General features: G+C 48.8%; 1 long non-coding RNA gene across 1 annotated transcript; it reads left to right on the forward strand.

Moving 5' to 3' along the window:
* Positions 1-10,667: 10,667 nt before the first annotated feature.
* Positions 10,668-12,257, forward strand: LOC311193403. Its single transcript, XR_014617390.1, has 2 exons — positions 10,668-11,619; positions 11,998-12,257. It is a non-coding gene; the product is annotated as an uncharacterized lncRNA (long non-coding RNA).
* The last annotated feature ends 636 nt before the right edge of the window (positions 12,258-12,893 follow it).

Raw genomic sequence — 12,893 nt, forward strand, 5'->3', positions numbered from 1 at the left:
AGTCAGCTACACAACACAGACATAGAGCTGAGTATTAAACCATTTAATTCTCAAACCACTCACATGCATAATGTTCTTTTACACAGTGTTAAAAGAAAGAAGGAAATGCGCTTTGTTGGGGTTTTAATACAAACAGAGTTTCAAGTATACATTGATAGAATTTTCAAAGATTCCTACCCAAGTTGCTAAGTTTTCATTCACATTGTTCTTAAAGCTGTCCAAGGAGAGCGCTTCTTGCTAAACTGCTTTCAATGCAAGTGTACAGTCCCCTCTACCTCAGCTTTATTCCCCCCTCCCCAAGGCTGGTTCTTTTGCTGCCTCCCACCCCCCCGCCTTCCCTGCCCCCTTCCAGCAGCACCGGCCAGCCTCAGATGCCCCTCCGAAGAGCTTCTGCCTGCCAGCTCCCACTGGAGGAGGACAAGGACGAGGACAAGGAAAAGCCACAGCAGAGAACTGGCTGGGGAACAGTTTGTAAAACCACTGAAGAACAGTCTGATAATCCGTGACACACAGCAGGCTCGCACTTCCACCTACCGCAGGCTAGTGCGAAGACCGACTTTCTTTTTTTCCCTTGAAATAAGGACTGCAACCAAACATAAACCCAAAAAATAAGGACTACAGCAGGAAATATCTGTAACTGTGAAAGTAAGTCTTGAGCATTAGGACACCTGTCCTTAGGAGTCCAAGTTTCTAGGTCAATAGTTGAGGGTGACAGCACAGTTTTCCTTACAAAGGGTTACTCTGCAAACCAGCTCAGATCAGAATCCATGTGGGACAGACAAACCTGGATTTAAAAACAAAAACTAAACCCAAAACTTAAAAATACTGAACTGACTGGGGCCCCACCTCCAGGTTACGGAAGAGACCCCACAACCCCAGCAACAACTTCCGTTGTGGCTTTGCTCCTTCGACTTAGCTGGGCCCCGTGCCCCGAGCTGGGCTGTCTGCTGTGTTGTAACTGGGTGTAACTTCTGACCTATTGGAAGCGGGGCTTAAATATTCTTTACAGGCAAGGGTGGGGATTTTGGGGTGGGGATGGGGAGGGGGTGGTTCTGTCATTTGTTTTTGACTGATTACAAAAGTCTTCTAACAGGCCGACGGGTGCTGGCCCTGTTAGTGCTACAGCACGGCTGAGCCCCGGCCAGGTTTGTGGCTGCGGTGGCAGCTCCTGGGCGTAGTAGTGTCGGCGGGGCAGCGCCAGGCCGGGAGGGCTGCGGGAGGTATTGCTGCGGAGCGTCTGGCAGCGTCGCTCCCTCCGCGGCTCTGGCTGAGGAGCAGCCGCCTACCTGTACGGCTGGGTCAGGAGCCAGCGACAGCCAGATGCGTCTTAGGATTTAAAGTGCATTTCTTCAGTAAAGGGGTTTATCCTTTTTTTGTTTGTTTTTCTTTTTTCTTTTTTTTTTTTCTCTTTTTTTTTCTTTTTAAAGAGGAGCTTATTTAAAGTGCTGTTCTAGTTTGGAAAGGGACTCTGTTTAGAAGAAGAAAATGGCACCTTTTCACATGAGAGATCTGCTCTCCATGTGTGTGTACGTATAGAAATTGGCAGAGTCAGATCTGCTGACGAATGACCAACATAGAAAAGTGTTTTTGTATTTTATTGCTTGATATTTATTCTTTTCCTCCTGCCGCCTTGGAGGCGGGAGGGAGATGGATTCTCCTCTTACCTTCCACACCATTAACTATCCCAGCACATGAAGCCCGGCCCACGGCTCAGGCAGTGGCCCTTGGCAGAATACATGAAGTAATGCATCCACCCCGAGCGTTCGCGGCCCCGGAGCAAACCTGTGCTGGTCACGGCAAGAAAGTGGCGGCAAAGTGGGATGACGCACCCCAAAATGCTTCCCCCCAGCTCCGGCCAGATGCCATTTTCCTACAGTCACTTTGCAGAGCAGACTTGCATCGCTGAAAGACGGAGGTAAGGAAAACAAACCTGTTGGAAGCAAAAGCTTTGCAGCTAAGAGCGTGTAGCGTGGTAACCTCAGCACTCAGAGAGAGAGGTAGTTACTGTCCTGTGAGTCTGCTGCTGCATAATGCAACTCGGTTTCTGGAGTGATTCCTCAAAAAAACAAAAGGAAAGGGAAAAAAAACCAAACTCCTGTGCTCTTTATGGAAAGTTATGCCAGGTAAATCTTGTTGAAGACATACTTGAGTATTCCCTCCGTGAGGCTTTTCTAGTTTAGAAATTGATTGTCAGTTTACCTCATTGCAAAACCAAATTTGCTTAGCAAATTGCTACACGAAGCCACTTACGTTGTCAGCTCCCACGAGGACATGCTGATCCAGCAGTGTCCCCAGGTGGGAGTTAGCGTTTCGGTTGAACCGGGCTCGTCCACCACGGCGTCACAGTGTGACTGCGTGAGGACGGCACTTTGCACTCTGAGCAGCTCGGGAAGGTTAAAAAGAGCCACCGGTGTCATGTTCACAGTGCTGTGCGGGAAAGAGGAGGTGACGCTGGGGAAAAGAGGGGACAGGGAGCAGCCTCGGAGCAGCCAGGCCAGAGCTCCCCGGAGGTTCAGCTCATGCCTGAGCTGCCAGCGGCTCAGGGGCCATCTGCACACGTTGCTTTCCTGTTTTCAGACAGATGCAGCACCAGCAGCTTGCTGCTGTTCTGCCAGCTTGCTCTAGCTTCTCGGACGCAGCTTCCTCTTGGCCATGGCTAGTTCTCCCTCTAAGCATGGGGCACACAGGGAGGGCTGTGCTACCAGAAGGACCCACAGCCGCGTGGTGTTCTCTTCTGAACTCGTCTCTTAAAAGAGCTTATTCAGAAGAGTCCCTGTTTGGCCACCAAGGCAGATTCCTTTTGTGCTCCTGGGGCTTTACATACGCGAACACAAGCGCAACACACGCTGCCTGAGTGATACTGTTCCTCCTTCACTTCCAGATACTTCTTGCAACCATTTCACCCTGTGACAACATAACCCTGGAAGCTGTCGCACGCCAGCTTTCTGCCCAGGCAAGTGCTTTATGGGAGCCAAAGGGAATTGGCCTTAAGCCAAGGGGATAACAACATTCTGCTCTCCATCCCAAATTCACCTGTGCCCCAACAGCGTAACCATGGCTCTGGAAACCTCCTAACACTTAAGCAAAGTCCCCACATGCCCACAAAACCATTCCCTCAGCCTGTAACCACACGTACCCATGACACCCTGTCCCCAGGGTTTGCTGGAGCAAACGTGGGACTGATTCACCCTGAAAGTGCCCCATGGGCAGAGGCTGAAATAGAAGCTGTCCTGGGGAGAATTGCACTGTCCCCGTTCTGTTGGGGTAACCCACAGCCACCGCCCCCTTGCCCCTGTTAATTCTACCACTGACATGTTAAAGAAAAGCTTCACAGTAATCCGTAGAGTTCATTCCCACACATAAATTCGAAGAAAATAGCACCACGGGAGCGCACATCCCGTGCCAAACCAAGGCCCTCAGACGCGGGGTGAGCGAGTGGGCTCCCGACGGCCCCCTTGGTCTCCAGCCACAGCTTTCAAACTTGCCCAGTGGGGAAGAACCGGTGAAGTAACAACATCATCAGGTTCAAACATCACTTCTAGGAAGTTCCTCAGTTCTCCAGTTTCTTCCCCCTCCCCAGACCAAGTAACTTCAGTTGTACTTTTCTTTTCCTACGCTGCTATTTTACAACCAGTAGTAAACCCAATCTAGCTTAATTTTTCATTTCTGATTAGTTTCACAGTTCTGTAGCCAATGGTATCAGGTCTGACCACAAAGGTAATGGGGAGGTTTAAATAAATAAGCATAACAGTAATGAAGAGGTTTAAGCTGAGATCTGATGGGGAAGGGGTTAAGTACAGCTACCAAAACTAAGCTAAGCAGGAGGCTTAAGGTAGCAAAACAGTAACAGTCTGCAAAACAACAATGCACTGTCTCTTTTACTTTAAAGTCCTGTCTCGGATAACCACAGGAAGAGCGTACATTGGAGTATGTCAGATTAAACAAGGGACTTACACAGCAGTATTTAAAAGATACCTGAATATGTTTCAAAAGTTTAACTGATATGAAGTAGGAAGGCCGTTAAAGCTGCCCATTTTTACATAATACTAAAAAAAAAAGTAGTAACAAAAATTACAGCTTGGCATAGTCTAATGGAAACGGGACCCTGGGGGGCTGCACTTGTGCTTGGGGAGCAGCTGGATTTCTCCACAGACCAGAGCAGGCAAGATACTATTCCATGGATTAATCGCTGACAAATGGGGGAAAAAAAAACCCCATATATATATCCTACCTGGCAATGCACTAGTAGGATAAAACTCCCTGCTCCTGGTTTTGTGCTCTGCGGAGCAGAACGTGGTGTGGCAGTATTTATTCGGGGGGGGGGGTCTTGCCCCGTCAAGTTTGGAGTATCTCCCAGGACGGAGATTTCCCAGCCACTCTGGACAAGCCCTTCCAAGTCTGTGTGGCTGTACTCGCGGTGAAAGGAAGGGGTTGTAAGACCTAACCTGACTCTCCCTTGCAGAAACTCCTGCCTACTGCTGCTCCTCCTTCCACTGGGCACCTCTGAGAAGAGTTTGGCTCCATCTTCTCTGCGCCTTCCCCTTGGCTGCTGAGCTTAAACAGAAGAAACGATACAGGTGAAGGAGAGAGTACCATAACAGGAGCAAACTTTAGTCTTCCAACAGCTTCACTATATGCCAGAAACCCTAACATTTAGACAACAGCACTCTGACCTCCCTCTGGTACTGCCTCTCTACAGCCTTTTCTTGCTGCCCTTCAGTTCCTTTCTCAGGAGCCTCTGAAATCTGCACACAAACTGCCTTCCCCATAGGACCGACTCCTTTTCCCTCGCTACCATTCACAGCTCCAGGATGGAGACTGCTGGAGACACTCAGCTCTAATGTTCTAGGACATCTTTGCACCCCTGTCTCCCACAACTGCAGGGCTTCCTACGAGCTGCCGAGCACACGCGTGTCCTACAACCGCCGTTTCCCTGCCCGCAGCATCCACGGCGCTGCTGGATGCACATGTCTCATCACAATGTCACTTTGCTTTTGTTTCACCTGTTCTACCCCACCAGTAGATCAGAATTAACACTATTTTTGGCAACAAAAAGAATTATCCCGTTCAGTGTTCTGCTGCTGGCCTGTAACTGGTTTTCCAGCAGGGTTTCCATGCAGGTTTTCCAGGGGACACGTTAGTGTCTCTCTAGCAAAGAAGGAAACTCCCCCCCGCACCCCTTTTCCCTGGGCGACAGGCACTAGGGCTGGAGCTCTCACTCACTGGGGCTGAAAGGCCTGAGCTGAGACACAAATCCTACCTTGCTCTCCTTACCTTCCTGTTTTCTCCTTCCTGCAGGAAAACACCCTCTTACGCTTGTCACCAGCTCCAGCTCGTCGGAAATGCTGAGCTTGCCAGTCGCTGTATCAAGACAAATGTACATGAGACAGTCTCCTCTGCAATCTCCTCCTCTGGAGACATTCACACCCCGCCTGGACATGTTCCTGTGTGACCTACTCTCAGTGATCCTGCTTTGGCAGGGGTGTTGGACTAGAAGGGACTTCCAACCCTGATCACTGTGATTCTGATACAGCAAGGGGCTCATGGTGCTGGCAGCAGCCTGCGATACCCTGCAACCTTGATGGACACAGCCAAGATGGCTTTTGGGGAATGCTGCACCATCCTGTTTCAAAAGGTGCCTGTTTTGTGGGGTCACAGCCGGCACAGGGCACGCAGCACCCCCGATGTAATGCAAGGCTGTGCAACTTCCCCCCTCGCCCCTTCGATGGCATCAACATACCTCGTGCAGTTCTTAGTGGAAACCCGAACAAGAACCCCGGGCAGGTGGACCTCCTCACTTGCAAGAACCCTCTGACAAGTTCAATGCCTTGGCACGCAACCCCCACACCCCTGAACTCCTCTGTGCAGCCTCAGTGCTGACCATGTCCCAATGCCAAAGGCCTGTTGTTCACTGCTGAAGTGCTCATGCCACAGGAAGCCATGAGGAAAATCTCACCAGAAAATAATCCCATCTACACCTCTGACCTCGCAGAGCCCACACAGCACACGGGCACTGACACCCAGGGGCTTGAACCACACCGTGACAGGGACCAGCACTCCGCAAAGACCCTTCCTCATCCCTCCTGCTGACCTGACCTCTGCAGCAGCATTGAAACCACATTACAGAGATCACCTCCTACAGCCCTAGGCTTTAAACCTTCTGTCATCACCTCCATTTTCCCACCCAGGGTGGCTGTAGCAGCCGTGCTTAGATCACAAACTGATGCTGGACAGGAATTTAACTGAACAGAACGTAAGAATAAGGGTTTTCAGCGCTTCTGTGGAAGGAATTACAGCCTGGAAACAAAAGGAAGTGTCTTTTGTTCCATGTCCCCAAGGCTTACAAACTGCTGGCAGGGAAGGCCAGCCAGCAGGACACCCTCACAATCCCCTCAACCCACAGCCTCTGGCTCCTGTCGCCACGAGCCCACCAGCCAGTCACTGGCTGTGACATACTGACACTGATGCTACTTAAATGAACTCAGTAGATGGACTGTGACCCTGCTCAGTGCGAGGGACCTGAGGAAAGCCTCAGAGCAGAAGCGCGAGGGGAAGCACAGCCACTGCCAAGCCTGCGGGGAGGTGAATGTGTTTGCAGTGTTTACAATTACTCCCTGGCACAGAAGAACCAGCAAGATTTTCTCTCTGAAGCTGTTGCTTCTTCCTAGGCAGCGGACTGTGAGCCTTCACAGGAGGTGCTACAAACCAACCCAACACTGCAAGACTGAGTCAATAGCAGAGGCTGATTTCCTCAATCTGGACATTAGCCACTAAATACTTAGCAGTGTAGCCTAAGAATTAAAAAAGACACCAAATAACCACGGTAGTGGCTGTTTTTGTGGCTTCCTCTCTCCAGCTCCTGGTTGAGCCAGAATACTGTCTGATTCCCTGTCTCCTCCTCATTTCTACGCTTGCCAAAACATTCTTGTCTCCCTACGAACCTGTTACATACCACGAAATATGCCACCCCTCCCAAGCCTTCAGAAGGCCCCGAATCCCCCAGTGTGCTGCTTTGGTCACCCTGATGGCACAGACGAGCCAAAGCGCAGGAGCACCTGGGCCAGTGGCAGCTGTACTCCAGCTCAACTGCCACCTCTTGGCTCCAGCCTGTATCAGATACCACAGCGAGACAAAAGGGACGCTAGCAGAACCAGGGCCGGCACCGAGACACCCTGTTCCCAGGCCTGTTCACACCACTTCAACCAAACCTCTTCACACAGAAGAGGAGCATCCAGGATCATTTTAGTCCATGTCACAGCAAACAAAGCAAATCCTCGCCTCAATTCCTGCCTCATTTTCCTTCACAGGGAAACTTCCTCGAGGCATTCCAGTGGGCAAGTTCTCCTGCTTCCCTGAAGCATCCCAATGCAGGAGGTGGGGCAGAAGCCCCTGGCTTTGTGACCTGCAGCACTGCAGGGTGGCAGCGACTCCGGAGTGGTTCTGCTGGGAAACGCCAGCAGCAGAAATGCTCCTAAGTCCCCTTCTTAAAGCACTAATTCAAACCATCAGCCACCCAGCTCCCTGCGGGGTCACTTTATGAGGCAGCACAGAGATGCCCAGAGCTGAGCCTGGCACATCTCAATCCAGATCTGTGGACAGAAGGTGCCAGAAGTAAACAGCACTACCTGATGTCGCCCTCTTAGCTTTAACCACACACCTCATCTCCACCAGACACCCCGCTGCGCTGCTCTTGGGCCAGTTCCTCCAACACCAAGTTATACCGGCTAAGGAAAAAATCCCAACCCATGCTGCCTCCCCACCATCAGACTTCACCCAGCGAGTCTCCAGTCTTTCCAAAGCTGGAAGCCTCAAGGATTCACCAGTGCAAGGTCTTAAGCCTTACTGGTATCCATGGTTTTGTCAGCAAAGAGTTTCCATGGCTCCTCCCTCTATTTCCAAGACGTGTCATTTCACAAGCTGTAATACTTTGGTTTACAACAGGATTAAAATATAAATTAAATAAGATTAATGCTAAATGAGTTTATATTGAAATGCTTTATATATGTATATATATATGTATATACAGGTATGTGTGTGTGCACTCCCTAATGACAGCTAGAGGAAGCAAAAGCCGTTCTCCGAAGGCTTTTACTCACCCAACTAGCGGGATCAACTTATCCATTGCAACAATTCCCTGTGCATAAAAGCTAATGAAGCACTGGAAGGCGGCACTGGTGAGAAGCTGGATCACACAGACATTCAGGAACAGAAAGACAATAAATTATAAGGACCAGTAGTAACATGTTCACAGTTGGGATGAGGATAACATTAGAGGAAACCTGAATCTTCCACAGTCCCCAGAATAAGAAGTTGAAGGTTGCTGAAGATTGCAGCTGGATATATTTTAGTTACTCCTAAAAGCCAAGATCGGGTCTGACAAACCACATGAAACATCTCCGAGCAGACTAGACTCCGGCACTGCTGGATTCAGTGGGAGGACCTCCAGTACCTCCACTGGGACCAGAACTCAGCCCCGTGACCAATCCCTGTCTCTGTCTGTGATGGGCATTTTCACAAGCAGGAAGGTTCCTTGAAGCCAACTCAAGTCTACATCCAAAAGAAAATATTCCCACCCCTTCCTTGGTTCTGCTTCTCTTCTATCATCCCAGACATCACGTTCAACCTCTTCTAGTCCCAGCCTTTCAGCAATAACACCACGGTAGATGGAAGTAGTCTAGAGACAGTAGGACTCCTTGAATAATTTTATAACCCATTCAAGTGGGTTCTGGATGAGGAATAACCTAAGTTTCTAGTAACACCAACTGCAGCAAAGCTTTGGCCTGCTGCATTTTAGTTAAAACCCAAAAAAAACCCCAATAAATCTACTCCCCATCTACTCAAAATGTTCTGGTAGGAGTTAGTTTCAAGCAGCAGCCAATAGTGTTTGCATAGTTCTAGCTTTTATTTGGTTACAAATATATATCTATCTATATATCTCACTACATACATATAGATGTATGTATTTTATATCAAAATATCCTTTGAATGACAATGATCCTTATCTCTCCCTAGGACTTCCCACCCAAGATGTCAAAGCTCTGTGCACACGTCAAGTCATGCTCACCTCTGGAATACCATCATTGCCAGACAAGTCTATGCTGGCGCTCGGTGGCAGCTCCACTGAAAGACTCCGGACTTTCCAGCTGCAGTCCTGGCTACAGGCTCAGCTCCCAGAGGGAACCTGGAGCTCAAACCTTGACAAAATCAAGAAATTTCCTGAATTACAGCTCCTTGACTAGTCCCATCCCCAAGAACAGCTAATCTGCAGAAACCCTTGGATGCTGGTACAGCTAAACCAGGCGTGTCCTGGATGGAGGACGAGGTGCTATAAAGTTTCAATGGTAAATTGAAGGGTTGAAGTTGATTTTTGTTGGGCTTAATGATGCACCGCTCGGTTGACCTCACAAACCACCTCCCCCACTATGCAACTCTTCAGCCGCCTGTTTATAGGTCAGGTTCTGCAGGACAGATGAAGTCAGCAGCAAATAAAACTACAACTCTGCTCTTGCAAATGCTTTGTTAGGGTTGAGTTGCCCAAAGGCAGCAGAAGGACTCTGCTCAAAGACCGAACTCCTTAGAAGTATTTACTGCACCAGGTGTCATGCTTTTAAGTGATATTACTACTGCCTAGAGGTGTGGGATGGCCTGCCCTGGAAAAGAGTCACCTAACTGTCACAACACAAAGAGCAGGACAAGCAGGGAGAGCTGTCCCATCCGTTCATTCCAACCTTGATCTTGCTGAGGGCTGAAATCCTGACTCTGTGCCCTCCCAAGCCTGCTCTGCAACACTTTTCAGCAAGACCACAGGTCGTTCCAAATGCGATTCCAGCTTTGAAGAGCTGTGGGATGGGAATACTTGGTCTCTACCCACCTCTGCTGGATTTCAAACAGCAGCAGAGACGCAAAACTCTTTCTATGCTTCCTGCGCTCCAGCCACCCAAACTTCCCAAAGTTAAATCATATAGATCACAGCTTGAAAAGACTGTAGAGAAGGAAAGGTAAGGAAAAGGACTGAATGTGGTGGCCAGACAGCGCTGGGAGGACAAGCAAGGGGCTGCCCACCCGCATCACCGGCTCTGACTCCTACCAGGCTGGTACCCCTGGACCTAATTAAAGGGCTCTGAGCGTGTTCTCAGCCTCCTGCTACAAATTCACATTTCCTAAAGCCTCCCTGGTTGCCCCTCCCTGTCTGGCTGCGGGAAAGAAGCAGCGCAGTTTGCTTTCATGTGCTCCCACCACAGGAGAGCAAAATGACCACCTGCTTTTCCCTGCTCCCAGCTGCGCTATCGCTCAGCCTCCTGGGAGGAAGAAGTTTAGCTTCTCCCCAAAGCAGCAGCACAGTACTGACACAGTTCTTGGTATTTTCACAGCTATTCACAGGGAACCCGGAGGCAGCAGCCAGGAATGGCCACAGCAACTGTACTGCCCCATCCCTCGGCTGGGGCTCGGTGCCGGGGCTGTCTGCAGGCTTGAGGAGATAACCACAATGCTTCACATTTGGAAGGTTTCTCCACCGCAACAAAGAACTAAGAACCGTGTTTCCCCTCTGAGAAGGGGGAAACTGCAGAAATCGAGTGTGTTCCCCCTGTTGCCCTGAGGCGAGCAAACGAACGGGTTAGTAAGCTCTGAAGCAGACAGGAGCATTACGTACAGAGGTATTGAAATAGGACAGAGTTCTCTTCACATCCTCCTCAAATCACAGTTGAAATCAATTTTGGCAGAGGGAGGAAAAACCTGCAGCTACACATGGAAAGGTGAAGCCATGCCTCAGCCCATCACAGAGGTGTTTGCGCTCGGAAAGTTGGCACCTGATTCTCTACAGCTTCAGTGTGACCATGAAGAGCTACACCAGAGGCAATGAAAGATTGTATGACATTCTGTTAGGGAAAGCAGCTCCAACGAGCTACACCGCTGCTGGAGAATTCACAGGAGGCTTCTTCCATACCGTACAGGACCTCCAAGCCCTTTATAATTTGAACCTTGGCCTCATCTGCACTGATAAAGCCAACGACTGGAAGAAAACATTTTAATAAACGATTCCTCCTGAAATGGGTCCATCTCCTGGCACAGATGGGCCTGAACTGCTTTCAGCCTTGTTCAAGAACCCATTGGAGACACTGCGGTTCCCACACATACACACACATCCGTTAAATGCACAGAAATAATATTAAAATGATTCCCACTACCATACCTTATACTGACTCCTAGCTACAAGCTATAAATTTCACCTCAGCGAGGCCCCGGGCAAGAATATTGGCTCTTTTCTGCATGCAATCAGAAACGATTGTTTATACAGTGGCAACCTCTGCACCAAAAGGAAAAAAATAAAACAAAAAACAACAAACCAACCAACCAACAAACAAACCAAACATGAAAGAGGAAAAAAAATATTAAAAAAACACCCAACCCAAACAACCTTTCACAAGCTTTGTTTTCAGACTAGCCTAGTAGGGTATGAAGGACCACGGTCATGGGTTGGTGTTTTTCTTCTCACCAGGCCAAGTGAAAGTAGTGAATCAGCAAAACAGGACGTGCTGCTGGCACCCTGGGATGTCAGGATGCTCCTCCGTTCACAGTATCGATATAGGAAAACAAAAAACCTGCTCAGGGAACTCACAGGTATGCCATGGGAACACAGGCGTTGGCCGCTCTGCGTCAGCCCTTCATCACTGCACCTCAGGGGGTCTTTTGCCATCTGGTTTCAGCCAAATGTTGCTTGTGTATAGCAGTTACTGCACCTTCACCCTTCTCTTCACAGCAAGCTTAGCAGGGAAACTTTCCCACTATATTTATATATAATATATGTATATAAATAATTTTATGTTTTTATAGTTTGGTAGTATTCTTTTAAAAGTTCTATTTTAAAACACTTAAAAAAATCTTTTAAGCAACTAAAAGTAACTTTTGATGCTCTCTAATGTGAACAGGATAGGATTTCAAAGTGTTTAACTCTTTTTTTTTTTTTTTTTTTTTTTTGATTTTTGGTAACTTCAAAAGCTAGGACTAAAGCAGCATCCTCTGCACATCTCCACTCCTCCCCACACCTCAATTGTGACGAAACCTACCTTAGCCACCCTCTTATCTCTCATTCTCTGCGACTGCTCTCTGGCAACCTTACTGTTCCGGTATGATCCTGATTGACCTTTGACAGGAAACCCAGTCAGTGGGGCTGGTCCTTCGGGCGGCCGCTTAGAAAATCATTCCCTGTGCGACGATGCACTTGACAGGAGAGGAGGAAGAAGGGACAGAAGGAAAATGGAGGTGAGATATCAGGTTTCCTGTTTGAAATGATCCATGAAATCATACTTTGCAGGCACCCGGCTCAAAATACCCGCAAAGGTTCCTCTCTTAGGAGCACATCCTCTTTACGTGTGATCCCGGCACCCTTCCCACCCACGCCACCCACACCCCACTCCCCATTATTAGAGCCATGCCTGCTTTTTGAGAGGCATGGGAGGAACAACGAGACTTCTGGCTTATAAAAGAGAAACCATTATGAAGCAAGGCAAGAATACATCACCCTTCTCCAAATTTTTCCCTCTAAGGGGGCAGGAAGATGATCCCAAGCCCCACTTTGCTTTGGGGAAAGCGAGGGCTAGTGAAGTTTCCACTGTGCAGTCAGACCAACCTCTAACTGCTCACCCAGCTTGCTCTGCAGAAGCAAGGAGAAGTGCATTCTTTTTTTCCATGTCTCCTTGTTCCTCCCAGCACCCTAGGGATCAGAACTTCGTCCTGCACGCATTACACAACCCCAAGAAAGCTCCTTCCACTAAACATCCTCTCCCAAAGCTGACCTGTCCATTCATTCCCCCTCCTGTTACAAACAACTCAGCATCAGAACCAGAGAAAACTCTGAAAGTATTGCATATTTTTTTCAAAAAGACTTCTTCAAA

The sequence above is a fragment of the Gallinula chloropus genome (genome assembly GCF_964237585.1).
Source record: "Gallinula chloropus genome assembly, chromosome: 6".
NCBI classification, from domain to species: Eukaryota; Metazoa; Chordata; class Aves; order Gruiformes; family Rallidae; genus Gallinula; species Gallinula chloropus.